Genomic DNA, 9,854 nt, shown 5'->3' on the forward strand with positions numbered 1-9,854 from the left:
TAAACTGTGCCTTGCAATAAACAGTCTATTTAAACAGTGGCCTACAGTATAGCGTATATTTATAGTGTCCTGCAGTAAACCGTCAGTTTAAACAGTGCCCGTCATAAACAGTCTATTTATACAAAGTTCCACTGTAAATAGACTATTTAAACAGTATACTACAGTTAACAGTCAATTTAAACAGTGTCGTACAGTGAAGAGAGTCTATTTAAACAATAGCCTCCAGTAAACAGTCTATTTAAAAAGTGTCCTCCAATAAATAGTCTATTTAAAGAGCGCCGTTCGGAAAGCAATCTATTTTAACAATGTCAAACAGTAAAAAGTCTATTTAATCAGTGACCTGCAGTAAACAGTCTATTTGAACCATGTCGTACAATAAACATTCAGTTTTATCAGAGCCTTAGTGTAAACAGCGACACACAACAAGCTTTCTATTTAAACAGCGTTCTGCTGCAGTCTATTTATACAGTGCAGCACAGTAACTAGTCTGTTTAAACAGTGTCCTACAGTAAATCGTTTATTTAAACAATGTACTTCACTAAACAGTCTATTTAAACAGTGTCCTACGGTAAACAGTCTATTTAAACAGTGCGCAACAGTAAACAGTTTAGTTGAACAGTATCCCACAATTAATAGCTATTTAACCTGTGCCCTATAGTAAACAGTCTAGTTAAACCGTGTCGTGCAACAGTCAGTTTAAACAGTGCACTACAGTAAACTGTCAGTTTAAATAGTACTCGGCAATAAACAATCTATTTAACAACCGGCCTACAATAGTCTATTTAAACATTACCCTACTGTAAACTGTCTTTGTATACAGTGCCCTGACTGAAATTGTCTATTTGAACAATTTCCTTCAGTAGAGAGTCCAGTTGAACAGTCTCCTACGGTAAGTAGTCTTTTTAAATAGAGTCCTTCAGTAAATAGTCTATTTAAATAGTGTCCTTCGGTAACAAATCTTTTTAGTGTCCTCCAGTAAACAGTGCATTTAAACAGTCCCCTGGAGTAAACAGTCTATATAAACCGTGACCGACAATAAACGGCTAGTTTAAACAACATCCTGTAACGAGTCTATTTATAATATGTCACACAGTAAATCCTCTATTTAATCATTGTCCTGCAGTGAACATTCTATTCAAACAGTTCCTAGAGCAAACAGTCTATGTAAACAGTGTCCTTCTGTGAACAGTCTATTTAACACGTGCCCTTCAGTAAACAGGCTATTTGAACACTGCCCTGCAGTATGTCTGCTTAAAGTGCGCTCCAGTAAACCGTGTATTTGAAAAGTGTCCTATAGTAAAAATCTATTTAAGAAGTGCCCTGCAGTAAAGTCTATAACAGTGTCCTACAATAAATAGTCTACTTAAAAAGTGTCCTTCAGTAAACAGTCTATTTGAACAGCGTCCTACACAAAAGAGACTATCTCCAGTCCCCTACTCTAAACAGTCTATTTAGATAGGGCCCTACAGGAAACACTCAATTTAAACAGCACCCAACAGGAAACAGTCTATTTAAACAGTGCCCTACAGTAAAGTCAGTTTCAACAGTGCCCAACAATAAACAGTCAATTCAAAAATTGTCCTATAGTAAACAGTCTATTACAACAGTGTCGTACTGTAAACAGTCTATTTATACACTGGTCAGGAGTAAACATTCCATTTAAACAGTGCCCTACCGTAAACAGTCTATTTATACAGTCTAGCACAGTAAATAATCTACTTAAACAGTGTCCTCCGGTAAATATTCTTTTTAAATAATGTCCGACAGTAACTACTCTATTTAACGAGTATCCTTCGGTAACCAATCTATTTAGTACCCTTCAGTAAACAGTCTATTTAAACAGTGCCCGACAGTAAAACATCTATTTAAACCGTGTCCGACAATAAATAGCCAGTTTAAATAATGCCTTACAGCGAACAGTCAGTTTGAATAGTACCGTACAATAAACAGTCTATTCAAACAGTCCTGAGTTAACGGTCTGTTCAATCAGTGTCCTGCAGCAACCAGTCAGTTTAAAAAGTGCCCTACTATTTATACTGTGTCCAACAGTAAATTCTCTATTTAACATTGTCCAACAGTAAACAGTCTATTTAAACAGCTCTTACAGTAAACAGTCTATTTAAGCAGTGCCCTTTAGTGAACAGTCTATTCAATTCGTGTCCTTCAGTTAACGACTATTTAACCACTGCCATGCAGGATAAGTCAGTTTAAACAGAGCGCTATACTAAACAGTCTATTTGAACAGTGTGCTTCAATAAATAGTCTACATAAAACGTGTCCTTCAGTAAACAGTCTATTTAAATAGTGCCCTGCAGAAAAGTGACTATTCACACAGTGCCCTATTCTAAACAGTCTATTTAAAAATGGCTCGACAGTAATTACCCAATTTAAACAGTACCCTACAGTCTATTTTTTTAAATTTAGAGGACCCAGTTTTCTTTCCAATTAAGGGGCATTTAGCGTGGTCAATTCATCTACCCTGAACATCTTTGGGCTGTGGGGGCGAAACCCACGCAAACACAGGGAGAATGTGCACACACCACACGTACAGTGATCCAGAGCCGGGATCGAACCTGGGACCTCGACACAGAGAGGCAGCAGGGCTAACCCACTGTGCTGCCCTGTAAACAGTATATTTAAACAGTGGCTATAGTATGCGGTCTTTTTAAACAGTACCCTACAGTAAACAGTCAATTTAAATAGTGCCCTGCAGTAAACCGTCTATTTAAACAGTGCCATACTGTAAACAGTCTATTTAAACAGTGCTGTACCATAAACAGCGTACTTATACAGTGTAGCACAGTAAATAATCTACTGAAACATTGTCCAACAATAAATAGTCTGTTTAAACAATGTCCTTCATTAAACAGTCTATTTAATTAGTGTCCGACAGTAAACTGAGTCTACATAAACAGTGACCTTCAGTAACCAGTCTATTGAAACAGTGTCCGACAGTAGTCAGTTCAAAAAGTGCCCGACTGTAAACATGCAGTTTAAACAGTGCTCGACAATAAACAGTCTATTTAATTAGTGTCCTACAGTAAGCAGTCTATTTAAACAGTACCCTACAGAAAACCGTTTATTTAAACAGTGCCGACAGTAAACAGTCTATTCAAACAGTGCCCCACAGTAAAGTCAATTTAAACATAGCTCGACAACAAACAGTCTATTTAAACAGTGTCTTATCGGAAACAGTCGATTTAAACCGTGCCATACTGTAAGCAGTCTGCTTAAAAAGTGTCCTGTAGTAAACAGTCTATTTAAACAGTATCCTACAGTAAATAGTCTTTTTAACAGTATTCTACATTAGTCTAGTTGTACAGTGTCCTCCTGTAAATAGTGTATTTAAATAGTGTCCTACAGTAAATACTCTATTTAAATAGTGTCCCTGAGAAAACAGTTTATTTAAACAATGTCGTGCTGTCAATAGTCTTTTAAAATAGTGTTCATCAGTAAACAGTCTATTTAAACGGTGCCCTACAATAAACAGTCAGTTTAAATGGTGTCATTCGGTAAACACAGTTTAAACAGTGCCCGACAATAAACAGACAATTTAAACAGTGACCTACAGTAAACACTATATTTAAACAGTCCCCTGCAGGAAGCAATCAGTTAAAACAGCGCCCTACTGTGATGAGTCTATTTATACTATGTCCCACAGTAAATTCTCTATTTCAACACTGTCCTACAGGAAACAGTCTATTTAAACCGTTCCTACAGCAAAGTCTATTGAAAATGTCCTTCAGTGAACAGTCTATTTTACCCATGTCGTTCAGTAAACAAACTATTCAAATGCTATCCTGCAGTATGTTAGTTTAAACAGTGCGCTACAGTAAACAATTTATTCGAACAGTGCACTATCGGAAACACTGATTTTAAAATGTGCCCTGCAGGAAACGGTCTATGTAAACAGTCCCACAATAAATAGTCTAGTTAAAAAATGTCCTTCAGTACACAGTCTATTTAAACAGTGTCTTGTGGAAAAGAGACTATTTTAAAAGTCTCTAAACCGTCTATATATGCAGTGCCCTGCAGTAAATACAGTATTTAAACAGTACCCTACAGTAAACAGTCTATTTATACAGTGCCTACAGTAAGTGGTCTATTTAAACAGTGCCCTCTAGCAAAGTCAGTTTAAAACAGTGCGCGACAATAAACAGTCCAGTTAAACAGTGCCCTACATTAAACAGTTTTTCTAAACAATGGTCTTGTGCAAAGTCTATTTAAACAGTGCCCTACCGTAAACAGTCTATTTATTCAGTGTAGCGCACTAAATAATCTATTTAAATCGTGTACTACAGTATATACCGAGTCAATTTAAACAGTGCGCTGCAGCATATGACAGATGAAACAGTGCCCTGCAGTAACGTCGATTTGAAAAGTGCCCTGTAGTAAACAGTCTATTTAAACTGTCGGTTTACACACTGCCGTACTTTAAACAGCCTTTTAAACAGTGCTCGAGAGTAAACATCTAGTTTTAAATAGTACCCTCCAATTAACAGTCTATTTAAACAGTGTCCTACCGTAAACAATCTATTTAAACAGTGCCCTACTTTAACAGACTATAAAAACAGTCAACATTTTATTTAAATAGTGTCCTACAGTAAACAGAGTCTATCTAACGAGTGTCCTACAGTGAACATACTGGTTGAAGAGTGTCCGACAGACTGCAAATGCCCATGTCAATTTCAGGTAATAGTACAATTGTTGAAATCTCCTGCTGAGAAAAATACGTTTTGAAATTAGATATGAATTTTCCCAGAATTGGCAAAATTGATTATTTGACAAATATCCCTGTTTTAAATGTTTTCATGAAAAACATGCTCAACTAAATGTTACATATATCCCTAGCAATCAACTTCTACGCTGAGGTACATAAACGTTTATTTCCATTAACTGGTGATCACCTCCAAAAATATATGTGACTGTGTAAACGTTGCAACGCTCTCAGCAAATTTCCAATCTCGCAGATTCAGTTACACACTTTTCCAATTTTTGCTGGACACTCCATCCTGCATGCCTTGTCTGATTGCACCTGCCTGATTATTTTTGAAGTTTATTCATTCAGTCTCCTGGAGCGAGCCCTACTCTCGTGACTCCGTGTTGCTTAAATCGCCATAAACTCAGTTCTCTTCATTTCAAACGGAACAAAAATTGCTCTCAGCAATAATGTATTTGTATTTGCATCTTCATCCAGCAGAATGATCCATCCTCTCTCCCTGCGTTTTCTTTGAATCTGAAAGTCCGTTGTCCTGGAGTTCACCTTCCACATATTGTGTGAAGCTCGGAAAATTTACATTACATTACCTGTCTGATTTTACCTTTGCCGGTTTGTCGAAACAAGCACGGAACATAGGGCAATGGGAACGTGTGTAGGAAATTCAGTCACCGAAGCCTGTAATGTACATGTACCTCATGTAATGATATGTTGGCTGATCTGTTGCCTAACTTCATATTCCTGGCTTGGGCACATATCCCTTTATATCTTTGCTGAACAAAAATCTATCTATCTCAGATTTAAAATCAACAACTTTTCTGGCTTCAATTGCTGTTTTTGGGAGAGATGTCCAAACCTCTGCCACCACTTGCGTGGAGAACTTTAAGATAAAATGTCTTCAGAATGCTCGAACGCTAATTCTAGGCCGATGCCCCTTCGGTTTAGAATCTCGAACCAGTGGACAGTTTGTCTTCCTCATTAATATGTATATCTCTGTTAATATCTTAAATATTTCGATCATACTACCACTCAACTTTCTAAACTCTGGCGAAAACAGGTCTAATTGTGTAATCTCTCGTTAACTCTGGCGAAAACAGGTCTAATTGTGTAATCTCTCATCGTAACCTAACCCCTGCGGTCCAGTTATCGTTGCTGTGAACGTACGTTGAACTCCCTCCAAGACCAATATGCCGTTCCTAGTGTAGTGCCTAAGCCTGCTCACAGTCCTCCACTTGGAATCTAACTAGGGGTTTGTACAGCTACAGCATAACTTATGTGACTTTATTCTCCAATGCTCTGGATATAATGTCTGGCATGCCTTTGTGATTATTTTGTGTACCTGTACGTCGCATTTTAAAAATGTATGAAGCTGAACCCCAAGCATTTTTGGACATCCAGTGTATTTAATCGCATCCCAGTTAGAAAGTTACATGCTTTATCCTTTTTTTTGTCCAAAATGGATATTGGCACAATTGTTTACATTGAATTCTATCTTCCAGAGATTTGCCCCGACGCCTAATCCGTCAATATTTATTTGCAATTGTATGCTATCATCTAGACTATCTATAATACCGTCTAACTTTGCATAATCAGCAGATGTGGATATCTGACTTTCTATGTACTTTCCAAGTCCATAAAGAATGATGCGAATATTTGAGGCACCAAGACCGATCCCTATGGTATACAGCCAATCACGTACTGACACTGAGGGTACATACCCATTTTCCCAACTCTCCGCCGCCTGCCACTCAACCACTTTCCTCATCATGTCAATAATGTGCCCTCGTCACTGTGGGTTTCTATTACAGTTAACAATCTCCATGTGGGACTTTGTCAAATCCCTAACTGAAGTCCATAAAAAAAACATCCATAGACATTCGCCTGGACACTACTTTAGTCACCTCTTCAAAATGTTCAATGAGATTTGTCAGGTATGCCCTCCCCCTGATGGACCGGCATTTTTAGATTTGTTCAGTTACCCTGTCTATGACTATAGACTCCAACAATTTCCACTGTGGATGCTAGCCTAAGTTGTCCGTAATTTTCTGGTTTCCCTCTTTCAAACGTCATACAAAGTAGAGAGTCATGCGCAATTTTCCAATCCAAAGCGTCTTGTCCAGAATCAAAGGTTCTCTGAAAGATTATAGGTCGGGCATCTACAATGTGTTCAACTACTTTAAGACCCTTGGATAGAAACCATCAGCTTCTGGGAATTTCTCGCTCCTTTGTTTCTTTAATTTCCTTGTGACTAATGCTGAACTTACTTTAAATGTATTAACCAAATCCTCAATCGACTATTATGTATTTCGGAACTTCCAGAAATGTATCTTCCATTTGAAAAGATAGTACTGAGCCGATATATTGTTTTCTCCCATGCCCTTCATTCCTCTTAATAAATAAATATCTCAATTTTCATCTTTTAGTGGGCTCACGTTGCTCTTGCCCTCCAGCTTTCCTTTACATAATTGGAAAATTTCTGCATATTGATCTTGATGTCTCTCACGAGTTTCCATTCGTAATCCCTTACTAGCTAGCATGAACTCTTGTGCGACCATTTGCTGATCTTCCCACTCAAGAACAAAGAACAAAGAAAATTACAGCACAGGAACAAGCCCTTCGGCCCTACCAGCCTGCGCCGATCCAGATCCTTTCTCTAAACCTGCCTCCTATTTCCAAGGTATACTTCCCTCTGTCCCGCCCATTCATATACCTGTCTAGATGCTTCTTAAATGATGCTATCGTGCCCGCCTCTACCACCTCCGCTGGTAAAGCGTTCCAGGCACCCACCACCCTCTGCGTAAAAAACTTTCCACGCACATCTCCCTTAAACTTTCCCCCTCTCACTTTGAAGTCGTGACCCCTTGTAACTGACACCCCCACTCTTAGGAAAGAACAAAGAACTGGTCCTTATTAGTGCTGTGCTTGAAATGTGTGTAAGCCATTCATTTTTGTATCATGCTGCACCTAATCTCCTTATTGTCCATGACTGTTTCCTTTGTCTGGAGGAGTTATTTGCTCTTGGATATATATATATACAGGCACTCTCCATTCCGATAAAATATTTTAAATATATTCACGACTATTCTTGAGTCATTTGACCTCACAACAGATCTTGCCAGTTTACGGTGGACAGTCTCTGTCTCATTCCATTAAAGTGAGCCTTACCGAAGTCTAAAATTTTACTGGCTGATTCGTGCTTTTCATTTTCAAATGCTATATTAAATTCGATCACTATTTGTAGAGTTTTCGTACACATTTAGCTGCTAAATAAATGTGGCTCATTACTCATAGCTAATTATAACAGTGCCTGTCCTCTAGTTTCACCTGGAACATATTTATGTTGGAAGCTACCCGGGCGCATTCCAGAAATTCAACGCCTTTCTGGCAGGTGCTTCTCTGCCTATCCCATTCTATGTGGAAGTTAAATTCCTCCATTAATTCTCTTATGCCGTTTGCCACACTTGCGTTATTAATTTCTGAATTGATACAATCTCACAGACAATAACTACAAGCAGAGGATCGATACAAAAATCCATTAAAGTTTTAGGTGGATTGTCCATGCTTTGGAGCCTGCTGGTTGCATTTCCTTCGTTAAACCCTCCCTCGCCGTTGAGATGGTATTTCTGATCAGTCAGTCTACTTCACACCCTCTCTAATCTTCCCTCTCCAACCTGTAAACTGTATAATCAGATCATCATCGAATCAGCACATAATTTAGATTTCAGAAGGACGCAATTTGGCCCACCGGGACTGCACCGGCCTTTGAACGAAAACCTAACCCACGCACAAACCTCCAAACTATCCCGGTAACCCAGTGGCCTAACCATTGTGGACACTAAGGGGCAGTTTAGCATGGCTAATGCACCTAACCTGCGCATGTTTTGACTGTGGGAGGAAACCGGAGCACGTGGAAGAAACCCCGGCTAACAGAAGGAGATCGTGCAGTCTCCGGACAGACAGTGACCGAGCCGGAATTGAACTATGGACCCTGGAGCTGTATAGCGACATTGCTAACAGCTGTGCTATAGTGCTGCCCTCTATTTAGTTCTTTGTCCCACCACCCTGCAGCCATTTCGCAGGAAGAGCGACTGCACAATAACAGAGAACATAGAACATAGAACGATACAGCGCAGTACAGGCCCTTCGGCCCTCGATGTTGCACCGACATGGAAAAAAAAAAACTAAAGGCCATCTAACCTAAACTATGCCCTTATCATCCATATGCTTATCCAATAAATTTTTAAATGCCCTCAATGTTGGCGAGTTCACTACTGTTGCAGGTAGGGCATTCCACGGCCTCACCACTCTTTGCGTAAAAAACCCACCTCTGACCTCTGTCCTATATCTATTACCCCTCAATTTAAGGCTATGTCCCCTCGTGCTAGCCACCTCCATCCGCGGGAGAAGGCTCTCGCTGTCCACCCTATCTAACCCTCTGATCATTTTGTATGCCTCTATTAAGTCACCTCTTAACCTTCTTCTCTCTAACGAAAACAACCTCAAGTCCATCAGCCTTTCCTCATAACATTTTCCCTCCATACCAGGCAACATCCTGGTAAATCTCCTCTGCACCCGTTCCAAAGCTTCCACGTCCTTCCTATAATGAGGCGACCAGAACTGTACGCAATACTCCAAATGCGGCCGTACCAGAGTTTGGTACAGCTGCATCATGACCTCATGGCTCCGGAACTCAATCCCTCTACCAATAAAGGCCAACACACCATAGGCCTTCTTCACAACCCTATCAACCTGGGTGGCAACTTTCACGGATCTATGTACATGGACACCGAGATCCCTCTGCTCATCCACACTACCAAGAATTTTACCATTAGCCAAATATTCCGCATTCCTGTTATTCTTTCCAAAGTGAATCACCTCACACTTCTCCACATTAAACTCCATTTGCCACCTCTCAGCCCAGCTCTGCAGCTTATCTATGTCCCTCTGTAACCTGCAACATCCTTCCGCACTGTCTACAACTCCACCGACTTAGTGTCGTCTGCAAATTTACTCACCCATCCTTCTGCGCCCTCCTCTAGGTCATTATAAAAATGACAAACAGCAACGGCCCCAGAACAGATCCTTGTGGTACGCCACTCGTAACTGAACTCCATTCTGAACATTTCCCATCAACTAC

Source organism: Scyliorhinus canicula, chromosome 6, assembly GCF_902713615.1.
Source record: "Scyliorhinus canicula chromosome 6, sScyCan1.1, whole genome shotgun sequence".
In the NCBI taxonomy this organism is placed as follows: Eukaryota; Metazoa; Chordata; class Chondrichthyes; order Carcharhiniformes; family Scyliorhinidae; genus Scyliorhinus; species Scyliorhinus canicula.